Genomic DNA, 18,904 nt, shown 5'->3' with positions numbered 1-18,904 from the left:
TCACTGCACAATCATTTTTTGCTTGGAAAAACAAGCCAAAAAATAGTTAACATCTTTATTTTAAAAGCCTTCAGATATAAGTCAATATTCTACATTTTTATTAATAAGACTAATTAAGAAAAAGTAAAAACAAGATGTTATTTAAAGCATTTTAATTTGAGATCATTAAATTCTATTTTAATAATAATCTCTGTTATTACTGAGACAGGTTATAAAGAAATGCTGCATAAAAATGTGTAAGATGAAAGGTGCTTAAATGGAAATGATTTTGCAATTTAACAAATTAAACTTGAAAAGAGAAGGCTCAAATTAAAAATATAGCTACTTCATTGATAATGTCAGTATATTTTTCTGAAGTTTTGTTCTTCAAGTAGGAAATAGAAGCCATTTCCATCTTGGCTTTATTCCAAATTTCATAGTTGAGAGCAATCAAGTTAGCTTTCACAGCTTAGTTAGAAAGGCTCAAAGTAATTAACAGAAATATAATTTAAGAAAATTGTACCTTCTTGAATATCACATTTGCACTGAGACAGCATAATTGCTTCATTCCAGGCTGTTGGAAAATCCACGTGCTTCCCAGAACCTAACGTGCTAAGACCTAATTTTCTCTGGAAGGAAAAGGGTAAAAGGGTAAAGAGGAGTTTAAAATTTTTTTGGTTCATTTAGCTGATGGTACATCTTTCCCACAAGCAAAAGCCACTTTATTTGAAGGAAAAGTGCATATTTTAGAGACAGCATTAGATGAGCTTGCTGATGCAAAACTCAGCAGTAGGAGTTAATGAGGCATCAGTGTTAAATCTCTGGAGTCAACATTTAAGTAAGAACAGGCATTCATACCTATAATTATAGCCTTATTACCCATTTTAAATATCTACAACAAAAACACTTATTTACCACCTCTGGTAATGAATCTGTGACTCCAACCAATGTAGTGCTAGAACGCTATGACAGCCTATGTAGCAATGAAATTGCTGGGAAATCTGAAAATGCATTACTCTGCATTATTTGGGGACTTTGTCGTTGACATTTTTCTATACGAAAACATTTTTTCTCAATAGATACCCATTTATGGAGTGCTTTGTTACCATGTGGACTGTTTTATAGTCAAAACGTTGGGTCATTTTTGGTCATTAAATGAAGAAAATATGTAATAAGTAGATCTGTTAACATTTTGCATACATATATATGTAGTAATTCCTGTGAAAAATAGGAGCATCTGAATATTCTTTCCTTTCTATTATTATCCATATTTGAGGACCTGGTAGGGACTGACACTATCAGCCAGCTTTATGCGCTAGTAATTCCCCCATTAAGGAATAAAATGAGCCTTTCCCTTTTCAACCTTGGCACAGTTAATGAGATGGCAGCAGTTTTGGACACAGAACTGTAGGCTTAGAAAAACCACACAGTTGTCTATGGCAGCAGCCTAACAACCCGGGGTAAAACTGCGCTAGCAAGGGGCAGACATGATCTTACTAATTTGTGTACACCAGCCCCTCCAGAAGCTTGTCCTGCTGACGGTCCCAAGGCAGAGATCTGACTGTGTGGGGTTAGGGCTACGGCTGGAGGAGGGCAGAAGTTTCACAGCAGCAGCACATCCTACTCCTAAGCCTCCCTACAGTAACGTAAAGAGTAGCTGTCTAGGGCTTACTCATTTTATTCCCATCCTTAAGGCAGCAAAATTCAATTTTGTCTCCACTGCTGAGGAGCTGTAAGCCACTTCCAACTGGAGATGGCAGAATTAACTTTGTCAGTAAATGTACGGTGCTGAGGCTGTTATTTTCATCTCTCCATTCCTGTTCATGAAAGGAGGCTGCTTTTTTAGTACCAAATATTTTATAAGCATTATTCCAGTACTGAAATGAATCCAGAGTTAATTTGGCTAAAAATGGCTTGCTAAGTTCAAGCACAAAAGCAGCCAAAACTCACTAAGTTGCCCGTGCTAGGGTGCCAATTATAAGAGGGGTTTGGGGGCTCTTTTAGCCAATGCCGCTTTCCTGCCAAGTTGAAGGACCACAGCATAAAAGATAACTCTCAAAATGAAAGGCCATGACTTGTAAATAGGACCTAAGTGTGTTTCATAATGTCTGTATTTTCCATTTGGAACATAGGAGAAATTATATTAGCACCACAACCTTCTCTTTTGGGCTTAATAAATGCCAAGTATATTGCTTTTTTTAATATCTTTTCATTTTGAATGACCACTCTGTTTCTACACATTATGTATTTTTGGCTTGGGAAGCCCACAAGGAATCATCTAGGGTCTCAAAATGCAGTGTTTACTGTTTTCTCCTTTCAAAACAGTTGCAAAGATTTTAATGGAGAAAATAAAATGAAACATAAAATTCATCAAAGCAGCATTGCAGCTCAACTGCCTCTCATAATATTGCTAAAAATGCTCTTGCAAAAACTTAGATTTATAGAACTATAAGCTAGTAAAAATCTGTGTATTTTTTCTGTTATATTCTAAAGGATTATTGAAGCATTAGGATTGGGACCTCAGATACAAAATTAGCCATTTGACTGTATGTAAGCCATTTGCTGATTTGACCTACCATTATTATGCTGCAATAAGATATATACTATTAAATTACAGTTATACTTTCTAGTAGGCCCTCATATACCCTAGAGTATTAAGAATAAGATTGAAAAAGCTTGTGTTTTTTGTAAAACCTCACTCAAGCAGTGGTTTCATGGCAGTTTAAGCCAGTCACATTGCCACAGTATCATCTTCTGAACAGGCCATGTATTTACAACCCCACCACTGCACTGAACACCTGCGACTATGTGGTAAACCAGCTCAGGAAGCTCATGTGAAACTAACTCTATCAGAGGGGAAAAAAAAGTAATTACTTCTCACACAGATCAGCTCCCTTCACCAGCTGAACCCCTATCTCACAAATGGTGGGGGAAGGCAAGAGTATCTAATACGTGTCCGGGGCAGAGGGGAAGGTGGGACTCTGTGTGTCCAGGCTTACATTGGCTACCACAATCGCAAAACAGCACCCTTCGTGCCCTTGGAGAGAAATGTAGCCTTTGAGACCTGGGGTAAAACCCTGGCCCTGCTGGCATCACTCTGGGACCTCTGAGTTCTTTTTGGTGGTTGCAAGAAGTGTCCTGCCTTGACTGAGCTTGGCCGAAGAAATTTTGCATTATGTGACAGTTTAGAGACAAAGCAGTAGATTGCATTTTAAATCATCCTCTGCTTGCTACTGATGTTAGATTATTGTAGATTTCTGGGTAAATAATGTAATGAGAGACGCATAAACTCTAAAGATGCCTGATAGGCACAGTCTGAATTTGTTCAAATTTGAGGTCAAACTACACATATATTCCTACCATAATAGGGTTGTGCCCATGCGGTGCATCGTACTGCTGCACTAAGGTGCCGCACTGGCTGAGAATGAGCTGCCTGTGAAACTGGAGACTGTTTTCAGCTTAACTAGCTCAGTGGTTACTCTCCTTTCTGGCCTCCAGCTAGTGTCTCTGCAGGGCTCTGCACAACGCAGCACACTCAGCACCAGCTCAGGCCTCTCTTAATATTGTTGTGCTTTGCACAGTGGAGACATATCCCAGAAGCCTGTCGATTGATTTGACTGGGCTTTAGATAACCCTGGAAATACTACGCCAAACTTCAAAAGCAGACAATTCTAATTATGCCTGGCAGAAAGATTTCCTCTGATATCCAGGCACAACAATAGCATGCCTCACAATAAAAACTGTGAAAGAATTTATTAAGGAATAATGCCATGCCTACCTCCCTGTAAGCAAGAGCACAGCCTCATTTGATTTGGTTTCATTTATGTCACTACTTCTACTGTCTTAGTATTTTAATTATTAAAACTTAAAACTTTTTTTCTACTTGTATAAAAAGAGTTGATGGATGTAGAAAACCACATGGGAAAATAAATAAATAATGTATATGGTATGTAGATAGTACAGAAGTTGAGCTCTTCCTTCAATACATACCTTGCATCTGCCAAAGCATTTTTCTACCTAGTTCTAGGAAGCGCTCTTTATCCGCTGGACTTTCTGCCTGGTGGAACTTCGGAATGAATTCATTTGTTATTTCCAAGGTATACCTTGGAAAATATAGCAAATACAGCAAAAATATAACTACAAAATTGCAGATTTAACTTTTATTTCTTTTTGAATTAATTGCACAGCGCTTTGCCTCATTGTTAAAAAAGCATTCATATTTTCTTATTTAAAAATCAGGTACGTCTTTCATAATGAAATTGTACTAAACAACATAAGTCTTCACAACATGCTTTTTTTGAAAACCACTGCAAGGGAGAGCTGAAAAATGAACAAAGAATTAGCGTGTTGCTGAGGTATTGCAGATATACACTCATTTCTATGGTACAGGAAATCCTGATCCTCAAGTTTTACTATTACTTCCGTAAATCAGGATTTCCTCTTTTCTTCATGCTATGGTAGTATCCATGATATGGATATTAATTGGGAGATTAATAACATATACAAACTTGTAAACTGGCCCTTCCCACCATAAGATCATGTTATAGTGAGGTGTACTTTGCAGGGCAGTTAAAACTGCAGCAGTATTCAAATAATACTAAAAACATGGTTCAAAGCACTGACTTCCCGAGCTTGCAGCCAGTCAGAAGCAGTATCTCCGACAGACCCGTGGGTAGCCTTTTCGCTTTATGGTGTCAAATCTGTAACCTAACAACTTAGCTGAAAGTCTAACAATACAATTTACTGTACTGAATGCCAGGAGACAGCAGAAGCCAGGCCATCTCCTGCAAAGCAGAGCTTTGTCTCCACACAGCTCCAAGTGCAGATTCACCGTACACCTAAGCCAGTCTGACAGCCTGTGCCGTGAAAAACGAGTCCACCCACAGCTCCAGCCATGTGCTCTGCCTCCTGCCCTCATGCCTTATGAGTAACCTGGATATAAACTAGTAGAAGATTCTTTCCATTTTTTGTAAGTTTAGTCACGTGCTGATTTAGCTCCCCACTGTGCCTCGCTGTGGGGCTAGATGGATGCCAATGGTGTCACAAGGGAAGTGGCAGGAGCACAAGGCTGGAGGTGGAAGGGGGAGAACGAGGGAGCACAAAACTCTTTCCAGTGGGAGCTGGTCCTTAGCTGTGTTGCAGAGCACACCCTCCACCCCTGCAGTGTAGGCTTCGTCAGCCTGTTTTCTTCGCCTTTAAAAGCTCCAAGCATCTCAGGTGCCCTCTGCTAGCTGCCACATCCATGGGTTTCCTCCTTTGACATCAAAGTATAGTCAGTACAAAGTTTTGTATCTCATTAAATATTGCACTGCAGGGACAACAAAGCAAATTGTAATTTCACCCCCAGGTTAAAGAAAAAAAGTAGAGCTTGTAGTGCTTTGCTTCATGTTTAATTCAATTAAAGTCTACATTTTAAATATAAATGAAATGGCCAGAAAGTTTCCAGTCTGCTGCACCAATGTCCCATGGAATTTAGGCCCCGCTTGTAGACAGGGTTTTGATAATAACTGGAAGGTACATTTTGAAACAGCGCATTGAAATCAGCAATTAAGCAAAGTGGTGAATTGAAACTACTATCAGTAGTGAAGACAGTGAAGACAGGCGGGAAATAATCAGAAGGTGAGATACATACAAGGCAAAATTGAACCTGAAATCTGCTGGAAAAAAGGCATGTGGTATGTAACTTGAGATACAACAACTTACACAAAAGCCTAGCTTATTCCCTGGCCATCCTTAGGGCTGGAGAAACAAAAAGCTGGCACAAGGCTAGCCTTGGTCCTCTTACTTTACCACTGTCTTACATCGAGAGCAGCTTAGCTGCTCAGAGGAGATACCTCCTGGATCCAAGAGGATCCTTATCAGTGGTTATTCACCACTGTGTCAGATCCAGTTTATAATGTGAGGTGTGTCTACATCGCAGATGGAGATGTGGCTTGAAAACACATGCAGCAAACCTGAGCTAGCTTTAACTTCATTAGCCTGGGTGCCAGTGAGGGGTCAGCAGCATGGGCCAATCCTGGGAAATTCGGAAGACGGATGGTCCCATGGGTAAACCTGTGCCAACGCACCTCCACCACTCTTGCTGCTGAGCCTAGCTCAGCTATGCCCGCACAGACTGCCTCCGTGCCTCTTGCTGCAGTGTAGGCACACGCTGTGAAACAATCTATGAGTGCATTAACAGGCTAGCAGCAAAATAAGATATACTGGATAAATCAAAAGAACTCGCTGAGTCTTTCCCATGGCCGAGCCATATTTACTGTCCTGTGATGGCTTTGGGTAGATAAAGTCTAAGATGCTTTTTCCGTCTCTGATTTTGAAGGTTCAGTGATACATAATACATGTCAGAAACAGAAAATATTGAATGATTAGATATGGCATTTCAGCTTTCCCCAGGCTGTGTAAAAATTAAATCAAAGAATGCTGTACCTTTTCCACAGTCAGAGGAAGGTCCCAAGGCAAAATCATCCTCTCTAATCTACTTTTCTACTTCTAGTATGTATTTTACAAATAACTTTTGCCTTATCAATTATTTTACAGATACTAACTGCAGCCTGTGATGCATTATTGAAAAGCAAGAAGACTGCTCATTTGTAGCCTTATGTGTAGAAACTGAAATGCTTAATTGGATGCTTCTCACAGGCTGCCACGACTCATTTTAATGAATATTTAATGACAATATAATGTAGCTATTCTTAGCCAATAGCTGACTGCTGCAAAAAAGGAAGGCTTCACAAATACAAGCATTGGAGTCTAACAGTGCACTGCAACCAAAAAAAAGTACAAAATCAGAAACTCTAGCAAGCATCTACAAATCAAGAAAAGTCATCTCAAAAATATTATTAAATACATTTTCATCACTATGAGGACCAGCCACAAGAATATTAATGCTACTAAAGCATTCCATAAATAGCTCAATTTTAGATTAAAATTATGATGAATCACATCGTATTTATGACCCTGTGCTTTGATGATTTAATGGTTTATCAGATATATTCCATTGCAACATTTGATTATCTATGTGATTATTAAAAGTGATGCAGGTATCAAAATTAGAGTCTTATTTTTACATCCTTTTCATTTGATTTTCTTCTCCCTATCCTTTTGTATTTGCCCTTCCTTAAAGACCGCTGCTCTTTTCCACACAGGCCTGGAAGAACTGACCATTGAAAAGCTCCAAGCTGTTTGCAGAAATACATGTGACCTCACAAGTCCAAACACCATGAGTAACATCTGGATAGATATGCTGCAGGTCACCCATGAGGAGGTCAGGTGCAGAGGATATGAGTGGATTTGAGGGCAGTCTGCTCACAGCCATCCTTCAACCTCTCAGGTGTGAAATGTCTTTGCTTCATTTTTGTATCTCCATTTTTCCACATGCCTCCCCCCCACTTTTTTTTCCAAGGCCAGTCTTGACTCATTCATCTGCGGAGATCCGCAGCAGTCAGCTTCCCGTCTCATCCTGTCTCCCTTTGAAAGGGATAGCTAATAAATCTGATGCAAATAGAACATAGGCTCATAAATAGTGTGAAAATGACCCGGGGCTAACATGGTTGTCAAGCAACCAATTCCCTGCTAATCACTTCAGCTAGTGATGGAAATAGTTTAGTGTCGGCCTGGCGAGTCCTTTCTGAGCACAGGAATTGCTATCCTGCTTTACTATCCCGTGTGACCCGTGTCATGTGTCTGTCAGCAAACTACACGAGATATTTCAAAAGTGTAAAAATTCTGACAATTAGGAAATGACTCACGCCCTGGCAGCTTTTTTGTAACTCAATTTTTAGTGGTTGACATAACGTGTCTTGTACATATTTATTCTAATGCAAAGATGAATGTTCTCTCAAGACTAACATCTTTTTGACAGTGCTATTATTTATCAGTGAGTTTCACAGAATTAACTGTGTTCTGTACGTTTTAAACCCTCTTATTTCAAATCTAGTTCCTTAAGATCTGTTTGTATCTCTCTTTATCCTCTCTTACGAAAAACGCCAATTGAAAGTGCACAGTATACCATCTCAGTTATTACTTTATGTTCTTCCTTTCCATTTTTTTCTTATCTAAGCTAACTAGTTTTTTTCTATTTCCTGACACAGGGAAACCACCTGAAGTCCCTCTTGTATTATCACTTTGAGAAAGGACTATCAGAATTGAGTACAGTATCCCAGCTGAGGAAGTCTGTATCTATGCTATGTATATGTACATGTAGGGGATACTTTCACTGAGTCATTCATAAATACCTCTGCACCTTTTCCTCATCGATTAAATTAATTTAAAACCTAATACTGTGCAACAGTAGTAGAACTATTTCATATTTTGAGTCTATAAGGATATTTCTTCCAAACAATAAAAGCATTTGAAAATATATCTCAAACTGTTTTAGAATTTTATCATTAGCATTTTAACATATTTTCCTGTTATTTCAGATTGCTCCTTGCAGCATGTGTTCGTTTGCCATCATCTCTTATCTACTCATGTAACCCCACTGAGTCTCTGAAATGCTTCACATTTTTCTTTGATTTTGCCTATGTGATAGAACTCTGTATTATCTGCAAAAATCTATCACCTCACCATTGGTGTACTTTTACCAAACGACTGGTTAATTCATCAGGCAACACCACTTCCAGTGTGCCCCAATAGGACTTCTGCAGTGCTGAAAACTATGCATGAACCATCATTGCTTTGTTTCCAGCCTCTTAGCAAGTTTCCTATCCAGGACAGTCATTTACCTCTGACCCTATGAGCCTCTGGTTTCCAAAACAGGATCTTACGGGAGACTTTTATCAAAGTTCTTTTGAGTCAGTAATTATAGTTGGTAGTTCTCCTTTCTCCAGTGTCTTGTGATGGCTCAAAAACAATTATCCGAGACTAAAAAGGTAAGGTTTTTCACAACAGAAATAGGGATGGTTAGTCTTTGTATGTCAGTGCTATTTTTGTTTCAAGCTATGTATATGGCAGTTCAAAGCAAGCTCATTAAAGTAAAATTTCAGATTTCATCTCTAGTGCTTTTTAAAATAAATAATATTTATTATTATTTTATATCATTTTGTTATTTTATATAATAAAATTATGTAAATATAAATAATGTTGTTTTATAGTTTTTATATTATTTTATTAAATATTTATTATTATTAACTTGAAAATCTGCACCTATTTTCTTGAGATTATTCTGTCTTTCTAGCAATTCTTTCATATTTTTCCTGAATTTTTGGATCATTGCCATGCAAGATTAAAGCACAACAAAAATTTTCCACCAGATCTCTCTCACTCTTTCAGAAATTGTTATAAAAGAGTTTCCCTTTCTTTTCTACTACATATTCCACTTTCAGTAGCAGCTGCAGAGAGCCAGAGCTCTAGTTCTGTGATTCGACTGCGGGTCCTTCTTTTCAAGAAATGGAGCCATGATGGCACGACTCCACACAAAATACCTCATGCTCAGATACAGCCGGAGAGGGAAATTGATGTCACCCCAGGTATGTCACTTTTCTGAAGCCTTGCCGCACTACTCCATTTCTGAGTTAACTGCCAGAACCTGTTGTCCTACTGGCAGTAAATGGAGTATAGAGGAACCCTGCTGTCTGGTCAATATGCTCCCAGGCAGCCACGCTGCCAATTTGCTCATTTCTGATATAGTACTGCTATGGAGAGCCTTCCTACCACTATAAATTTGATTTGAGGAAAAAAATGAAAGCATATCACATTAATATCAATTCTATTTTAAAACAATTGTTTTGATTTGGTTTTTTTCTGTGTTGATAGAAGAAAAATTACTTAGACCAGTGGACTGGCAGATTTTGAGGAGTTTCCATACAGAATTCATAGCTCTCTCTAGTTAGTTGACTTGCAGTGTATGTCAGATGCCTGATTTGGGATTGTATCCTCTATAATTTGGTTTCCTTTTTGGCTGTTTACACATATAATCTATGATCTTAGATTTCTGAAGAATTAACTTTGCTGGAACAAGGTAAGTTCGGAGCAAAAGTGTTCAAAGCAAAATAAAAGAACTGCTGGTCCTGGGATGCCAGAATTGAGCAAAAGAAAGAGGATCTATCTAAGTAAGTAAAAGACTTACAGTCAAAAGATCTTGTAGTTTCATTCTAAGCGACCTCAAGCCATTTAGATGTTAGCGTGAGATTTATATTTTATTTTAACATGAGATTTATAGTGGTTTATTGGCCGTAGGATTTAGACAGCTGAAGGTCCTTTACGGGGCAGTCATACATTCGTACCAAAGCAATGAGAATGAATACCAGACATGGTATATTCAATAAAATAATAAAACCTACTAACTTTACAAATTGATAAGAAAAATCAGGCCTAATAGTACATGCAATCAGTTCTAGGTTTTATAATCGCTTGTCCAAATTCTCAAAAAAATGGCAGAGGGGAAAATGATTAGTTGGAACAGACATCCGAAGATCTCTCCATTTTTGTACCTCACAGGTAACCTAATTTTGCTTTTAGCATGGACACACTCTTTTTTTCAAGTCCTAAGGAACCACAGACTGCACTGGTTAAGTAGATAATGCATTAGTTATCTCAGAGGCTCTATGCAGGAAATTAATGACCTATAGGAACTGAAATTTTAACCACATGCTGTTCTACATGCATAATAAAATGATTTTACAGGGGTTTATTTAAAATTCACTTACTTAGGCTTTCCATTCTTGATCTTGTGCAAAGAACTTTGGAAATACTCTCAAAAATCTCTTCTGAATTTCTTCATATTGCTTCTTAGATCGTATTACAAATCTATATATCACTGGAAATTTAAGAACTGGCATATTCTAGTGCTACAGCTGATCTAAAAAAACAAACAGAAATACAGACTATAATACAGTCTTATGATTTGTTTTTCTTAATGTACTCTGACAGCAAGAGAAATTTCCATTCACAATTGACATCTAAAAATGCAAATATGCTGTAATGTTGCCATACTTTTTAGAAAGTTACACTTTTGAAAAGACATGATTATAATAATATGTGTGTGACTTTGAAAAAGTCACTTCACCTCTCTATTGTGTATAGGTTATTTTTCTTCTCTATTGAATATAGTTTACTTTTATTAATAATATAAAATACGTCTTTTTTAATGGCATGGGGATGGACATCTGAGGAAGCAAATATAAGGTGTATTAGTTTGGTTTTGTAAATCATTGTGTGCGCCCTGGATGAAATATGCTGTATGCTATGGGTACAAAGTACGCTTCTATAGATCTAAAATATGTTGTAATCAAAACTTATTGTGATTGGAATAGAATCACAACTATTTACTTACAGAATATTTGAGCAAAACAGGAACTCTATGTCAGTATAACTTTAAAGGTCATGTTTACAAAGGTCTTTCTTCTGACTTCTACACTTTCTCTCAGAGTCCTTTCATGCCCCAAAGTATGCAAATATCTGATAAATTACAGTCACATAAATATATCTGATCCATTGCAGTTGCAAATTATCATGCACAGTTGCAAATTATCAGACAACTGTTGGTGCAATCTTAGACACCACACTTCCATTCATATAGCTGTAATAAAGATATCAGTCATCGAACAGAGCTAGTGTTTCAGCTTCTAGACTGACTACATTATGATTGCTTCCTAAATCAATGGTTCTGTACTAAATCAATAGAAGACAGAAAAATGACTATGAAGCTAGGCTCTAAACCTGCCCATGATTTGGGTCAGATTCAATAAAAATGAATACAATTTCTGTAAAATGCAGAAACTTGGGAGCAGGAGTTTTACTGACTCATTCGCCTACTAAAAAGAGCATCTACTGAGCACAGAGATAAAGGTAATTTCTACAAGAGACACCTCCACAGATTTAATTCTGGCTTTCTTGGGACTATACTGTTTAAATAAAATGAAGTAAAAATGATCTAAAATGCTTTTTTCTTTGACCTTATTTTATCTTACTCATTTTGAAGATGTGCATACACAAGTGTGGCCAGACAACCTCAGGAAGAGGTTCAAGAGAACCATCCCTACAAAGTGACTAACAGGCTTGGAAACAGACGTATTTTCTAGGTGTGACCACATGCAGCTGGTAGCCAGTTATTGCTCAGCACCAGCTGTAACTTGGAGAAGAAGGAGCAAGAAAATGACTCACAAGATAGGACTATTAGTAGGGAATCAAAATAATAGTAAGCAACAAAATCCTGAAACTAATTAGAGTTGAATAAAATGAACTTTGGGAAGAAAATAGGACAAAATGCATCCTTCTTTTGAACTGACTCTCTACTCAGTTTGTGTTATATATTGACAAAAATATTGGCTATGCTGTTCAGGTTCAACAGAAACAGAAGTCCCTATGGATAATTAAATCTGCAAGCACAGATCCAAAGGAAAAAGACCCTAGAAACAGAATAACAAATTCTTTTGGATTTGCCAAGAGACTTCTGTTCAAGCATCTTCACAATTTCCATCATTATTTATATGAGTAGTGACTGATTTCTAATTTACTTGGCTAGGTGTTGAGTTTGTGTTTAAGGCTTGCCTATTGCTAAATATCAGTCGCTCTTGTATACAATTGCCAAGGCAAACAGGAGAAAAAGAACAAATTTGAACTAACTAGCGAGGAGAAAGCTGCTAGACAACTTCAGGCTTAGCATTCATTCTTTTCATGGATTTTTATGACTTGCTAGTGTTTAGTCAGTGTTTATTACTATTAGCGAGTTTTGGGAATTATATACGAATTGCATGTTCTGAAGACTAGAAAATGTTTACAGCATAACCACAAAAATCTAGGGACTGCTTTTACTTCCCTGTTATGCTATTAGCCAAAAAAAAAGGCATCATAAATAAAACTTAACTATCTTCAAACAAGCCTCATTAATTCACTTCTGCAGAAGGATTTTGCTGTGACTGTACTAAAATTACTAACTCTTCATATGTCCATCTGTCTTTTTGGCAAGAGAAGTCTTCAAGATTTGATGCCAACCCCTACACCTCATGACTGAGTATCTGTTTATGGTGGAAGCCTGGTGAAATTGGCTGAGTCTTTCTGCATACATCTGTTAACACTGTAATGGGGAGGGGGGTGGATTTTGACAACATGCAGTTTACAATATGGTGTTTAAAACTAATACACAGAATTAAAAAGTGAGTTTGATAGATGAAACAGAAAAGTTCATATATCAAATCAGAAACTTACTACAATACATTTTTATGCTTGGCCATAATCAATCTTACACAAATTTTTAAAATCACACTGAGTTTGAAGAAATGAGGGCTCTACCAGCAAAGCTGGAAGCAGTGCGAAGGGAGAGCTATTTCAAAATACATAACTCACACCTGGTCAGCAACTAAAATAGCAGGTGCAGTTACATAATGTCTTAGATGCCATATATGCATCTTACATAGATCTCTTTGCCTCGTTGAAAATACGTCATCAGAGATACTGTAAGATTAGGTTAAAGACTGCCTTTGGCTCTTGCCAATCAAAGAAAAATGTCAACACTCACATTTAAAAATCACATAATTATTTACTATAATGCCAAGGTGGATTTAATTGAGAACATAAGTCAATTGACTATCCTGACATGCTTATGTTTAAGACACTTACACTTAAGATACAGTCTTAAGCACCAGTATCAAGAAAGTCAGTGATACTCTCTCAGGCTGAGGCCCTTGTGTTTCATATCAGTAAAAACCACAAACTTCTGCAGGCTTTGATATGCCTTCTGCATAACAATATACTGCATTAAACAGAACTGAAAGAATGATTCAAACATTTCTTTATTGTTTTATAGAATTATAGTGATTACTGTATCATACTTTAAGAGAGATCCTTCCAGACTAACAGAGGTTTGGGGCTTTAGAAATTAAATTGCAACAAAAGCATTAGGCTTCCTTAGGGCAAATTGGGAAACTCCTAGACTTTCTGCATATAAAGCTAATCTTCTGCAGCTTAGTTGAGTTAGTGTCTGATAAGTCTCTTTAGTACTTCCTACCAAAAAGACAAGGACCTACTGCATTATCTGTAGATACAGTATTTGCGGAACTGCATGCACTGGGGAGAGGGCAACAGCCCAGCCTCAGTTGTACATATAAATGTTTTTGGCAAGACTACCGTCTGGAAAGCAGATGGAGATCTTGTCCAGGAGAGTCATCTGTGAGTTCCTAGACATGCAGGTGTTGTGATGGGTGTTTGCATTTAGGAGCCTCTTGTGATTTGCCACCATGCCTTGTGGAATGATCGAATGATAGCTTTTGCAATTTTTAATAATGTAAGTGCCATCTGAAGAACATTGGATAAATGACCTGTTCATAGCACTGCAACAGCTGGTTATCTTGTGGCTTCTGTAGGCTGGGTTGATACCTGATAAACCCTGGCTAGCTCCCAGGCATGAGCACACCAGGGAGATTATGGCAGTGCCAGACTTGCCACCCCAGACTGGTGGACAGCTGATAGGCATCCATAGGGTAACGCCTATGTATTTCTGCAGTGAGAAGATGCCCTTAAATGGAAAATTCTCCACTGAGGCTTCTCTGAAGAATGGCAGTGCAAACACATAATATGCTCTGGATACTCCATAAGGAGTCAGCTATGATAGTTCTGCGCTTGCTATGACTCACACATGTCAGGGGCTTGCAGGTGACACCCAGTCTCTAGGTGTCACCTGTGCAATGTGGAGAACTGAACAGGAAACAGAGTCTTTCCGATAGAAATACAGATGGTGTTAAGAGGAACACTGTGGCAGAAAGGGTAAGATGCAGAGCAACTGCTCTTGGCTCAGGAACAAGTGTGCAACGTGCCAGGCAGTGGCAATGAGAGGCATGGGGCAGGCCTCTCACCTCCTTCCTGCCCTTTAAAAAGCCATTCCTGAATAGTAGTACCCTTGAACTACCCTGTAAGGTTATCCTTTCCCAGAACAGACAAGCATTTGGGACTGAGGCTTTTTTAAAAGTTAGGTCTTTATAAAAATTTAACAATAACTGACATTTAACACAGAATTCTTGGTATTTTAACCTTCTTTTTGACAATGGCTAAGTATTTTTAGTTTGGAGAAATGTTGCAATTATTGTACTACAAGTGCAGTCTCTACAGTCTGGTTTTGATTGTGTTTTTTCTTGTCAGAACTATACTTTCTTAACTTCATAAAATATTCTTAAAGCACTTGGCTGACATTGCATAACAACACCAGGAACTCTGAGAAGTTGTCAGTTCACATCTAGTGAGGCAACTTATTATGGCTAATTATAAAGGTAAACAACGTCAAGGCAACTCATTATAGTGTGAAGATACTGTGAATGTACTAACATCACCCTTTTAAAAAGAAAAAAGAAACAGAAATAGATAGTAGCATAAATAACCACTATACAGGCTTTTAGCTCTTCAAAGTTTTTAAATTACTTATGCTTACAGAAGCTTTAACTAGCATATACAAGCAAATAAATATTCGCAGAGTCATCCTTATTTTGGCTTGAGGCTTCACATGAATTGCACCATCCAAAAGCCTGTTCGTTCACTAGCTCCAGGGTAGCCAACTGTGGGAGAAAAGATTTGGTCTTTTACTTTCAGAGATTCTGAAGAGATTCTGAAGGTAAGATGACTTACTCCTAAGTTATCGGAGTGTGCTAGGAGAAGCAAATGGATAATATACATTGCTGCATTGTGTGCCCTTGACAAATGCATCTGTGGTTTGAGGACAAGTGTTTTTATTAACATGAGGAGGATTTGTATGCAATTAGTGGTCATCAATCAGAGTTGCAGTAAGTGTTGTTTGGGTTTGTTTTCTGGGTTTTTGTCTGGCATGACAGGATTTCTTTGGAAAAGGGTGAACCAAATCTCTGTTTAACTTGATCCCAGTTCCTCTGGGATGGATGATTAAAATGGTAATTTACAGAGACAGCCTAAGCCAGTGCCTACTACACTTGTTAGAATTTCTAAAAATTATTACGTTTCCTGAAAAAAAAGATGTTGCTTCCAAACATTTTGGATTTCACTATGATGGCTAGGGTTAGATGGCAGTTGTATAGGGAAGAACAGTTATGACTTCATTACATTCAGTGGGAATAAATAAAGAAACCCTCAACCAATAATGACTTTATTTGTTCCTTAAAAAAAAAAGAAAAAATCCTGATTGCTGAGGAAATAGTTAGTGGAATCAACTGAAAGGAAAAATTTAGGCAGAAAAACATGAGTGAAACTGAGAGTCATCAAAGGAAAGAGAATTAAATGACTCTACTCCTCCAAAAATCTAAAAGAGGAAAATAGTAAAAGACCAAAGGAATTCCAAAAGAGTGTAAAAGCAGAACTCAGGGGGGAGTTAAGTATGCAACTTGGGAAATGTGGAAATAAACAGCTATCATCAGAAGGTACAAGTTAGAAAATGGCTAAAAAGGTACCAGCTGAATAAGGGAGGCAACTAGCATCACAACAGAAACCGTAAGTGCCAGGGAAGATGAAAATGACTCAGTAGTATATTTTCCACTTTAAGATTCCTTGGTCAGACACATTTATCCGATAACATTTTATTACCTTCTTTATTTGATACAACAAAGCAAACCTAAATATTATAAATAATTGGAATGGAGCAAATATAGAGAGAGTGCTGGCTGATCAACTGCATAGCCACTGTGCTGTGTGCATGAAAGCGCACATATACTAGTTCACAGGAACTATTGGTGACAAATTAAATATAAAGATACTGTAATGCAGAAATCTCTGAGATCTAAAATACCACCTAACTTCACCAGCAGCAACTAGAAGTAAAAGAGGAGGAATAACATTACCACAGGAAAGGGCAGTTAACCTGGATTTTCTGATTTTTTCATTGTCTCAATGAGGAGTCAAAGTTACCAGTGCAAAAACAAATGAAATTAGAGATTTTTTCTCTTGCAAAATACCATAACATACTGTACCATAACACACTGTTAAATGTACTTTTGTTTCACCCCAGACACCATAAAGATCTATCTCAATCTATCTGTCCAAAATCAATGTTGTTCTTTTCTCATTGAAAAATTTATATGCCCTAAGTTTATAGTATTTATCTACATTTTTATATATAGGTAAATTTACATGATGTAATAAAGTGATTCTGATAGATCTTTCTGTTAACTAAGGACTTCACTGTTATGATGAGGTAAATGGAAAGTAAGTTCTGTATCTCTGTACTTATACAACGACTCTCTAAAGCCTTTATGGCTTCTCCCTGAATACATGGAAAAGTATGAACCTGCACTATTTCAGAAACTTTATCTAGGAATCTTTTAAAAATTCTTGCTAAGCAAATTTATTTTTACAAATACAAGATTTGAAAAAACTAATAAAACAGATCAGCATACTCCCTGTAAAATCTTTCTCTTGTCTTCTCCTTTTCATGCCTATGTTATACAAAGATAATGTAATATTGAATGGTCTCATTTATAATGAATAATGCACAAAGCCTAAGCACAACTAGGCACGGAAAAAGAGTCATTTCAGCTTTTAACTCAGATTTTTCTTTGCTCTATTAGTTTGTCACACTCAACAGTAGATAATTTTTCCTGGTTCAAGAAAAGCAGTGGCGTATTCATGGTAATCTCCAGTGATGCTAATAGGATTTATGCTTAGTAAATTTCTGTGCAGAATCTGCCTTTTGTTATATAAAAATCTTTTCTTGAAATAAATAAAGGTAATGACATTTGTCAAAAATTAAGAAAACCATAGCAAGTTGAAGCAAGAGATAGCTATTAGAGAATTTATTTCTCAGCCAGTTTAGGATTCTTCCATACTGTGCATATTCCAGTGTTGTACATTCCTTTTAAACTTTCCTTGGAATACGACTGTGCACTTTACTAAGATTCCTAGTGATCAGATGTTTCAATTTTTCAAGAAAAAAAATACTATGCGAAAAGTCAAAGAAAGAAAACCTACCAAAATACCTTCTGTATCTTTTTGTTTTAGAAGGAGAGAAAAGAATTACAAGATTGTCACACTGCAAAATGGAAAGGACCTCAGCTCTCCAGAAAGTGTGGTTCTCCCGAAATGCCTCCAAGTTCCCTAAATCCCTTCAGTCCCTTCAGTTTTCTAAAAATAATCCAGCTACATCTTTGATTGCCAACTGACTCCTTGGAAAGCAGCTCCAGCAAAAACCTACGTCCAACTATCTAGAAGCACCCAAAGAATCACAGTAGTGAGTATGGTATTGCTATAGTGCTACAATGGGCTATATTAAAGAAATTTAAATAATTGCTGATACATAGCAAGTAATGCTAATGTACAGTCAAAGCAAAGTAGGTCTAAATCATCCACAGGTCATACCATGCAGCACCAGTGAAATAAAATCTGTTTACTATTACAACCAGGTATTCCCTTATCTACAATGTTTAACAGAGTTTTCAAAAAGCCAGGCCGATAGTTAAACCCAGCTGTGCACCAACTACCTTGAATGCAAGGAAATAAAGTTGTTAAAACTGTATGTTCTACATTAGAAGCAAAATGAGGGGAAAAAAAGATTCTGATCCTATAATCACTTATATATGTATATCCATAGCCTTGCTAATAATAGTAATCCTATGGCAAATTGGTATTTGCAAACAGATGCATTAAAGCGAACTTCATTACAGAAAGAATAAAGGTAATTTCACATACCATTTTTGCCCTATTTCTCTTCTCTTTTATTTCAATTACTTCTGGTGAAAAGACCTATCAACAGAAAACAAAATTTACTGTACACATGAGTAATCAGACACTCATAACAAACTCAGAAAACTGAGAAAAGCAGAGCCTTATGCGCATACTTATTTTACTACCCTGAACAATTCCATTAATTCCAAAAGGATCATTCACAATAATGAAAATATGTCCTTAGGTACTTAAGGGAAGCCTACGAATCTGCAGACTGATCAGTTATCCTGAAAGACTTCATAAAGTTGAAGTAAAGGGGACAACTGACCGCATGACCCTCTTCCAGATCAAATTTGAATCCCCCCCCCCCCGCAAA

At 37.3% G+C, this 18,904-nt stretch overlaps 2 long non-coding RNA genes across 6 annotated transcripts in view; both read left to right on the top strand.

The window, feature by feature from the left end:
- LOC112995250 (uncharacterized) overlaps positions 1-8,975 on the top strand; it is a 109,996-nt gene extending 101,021 nt beyond the window's left edge. For 4 of the 5 annotated variants that reach the window (XR_010386012.1, XR_010386011.1, XR_003262145.2 and 1 more), the window contains one exon: positions 7,125-7,575. This is a non-coding gene — a long non-coding RNA (uncharacterized LOC112995250). Of the gene's footprint in view, positions 1-7,124; positions 7,576-8,399 lie in introns of those variants that run through there. The other variant, XR_010386010.1, reaches the window with a different exon arrangement.
- An 87-nt stretch (positions 8,976-9,062) lies between these two features.
- Positions 9,063-18,554, top strand: LOC112995251 (uncharacterized). Its single transcript, XR_003262148.2, has 2 exons — positions 9,063-9,446; positions 17,866-18,554. It is a non-coding gene; the product is annotated as an uncharacterized LOC112995251 (long non-coding RNA).
- The last annotated feature ends 350 nt before the right edge of the window (positions 18,555-18,904 follow it).

This window comes from Dromaius novaehollandiae, chromosome Z (assembly GCF_036370855.1).
Source record: "Dromaius novaehollandiae isolate bDroNov1 chromosome Z, bDroNov1.hap1, whole genome shotgun sequence".
Classification (NCBI taxonomy): domain Eukaryota; kingdom Metazoa; phylum Chordata; class Aves; order Casuariiformes; family Dromaiidae; genus Dromaius; species Dromaius novaehollandiae.
The sequence above is the reverse complement of the archived record's forward strand: the minus strand, read 5'-3'. Positions and strand labels throughout refer to the sequence as shown.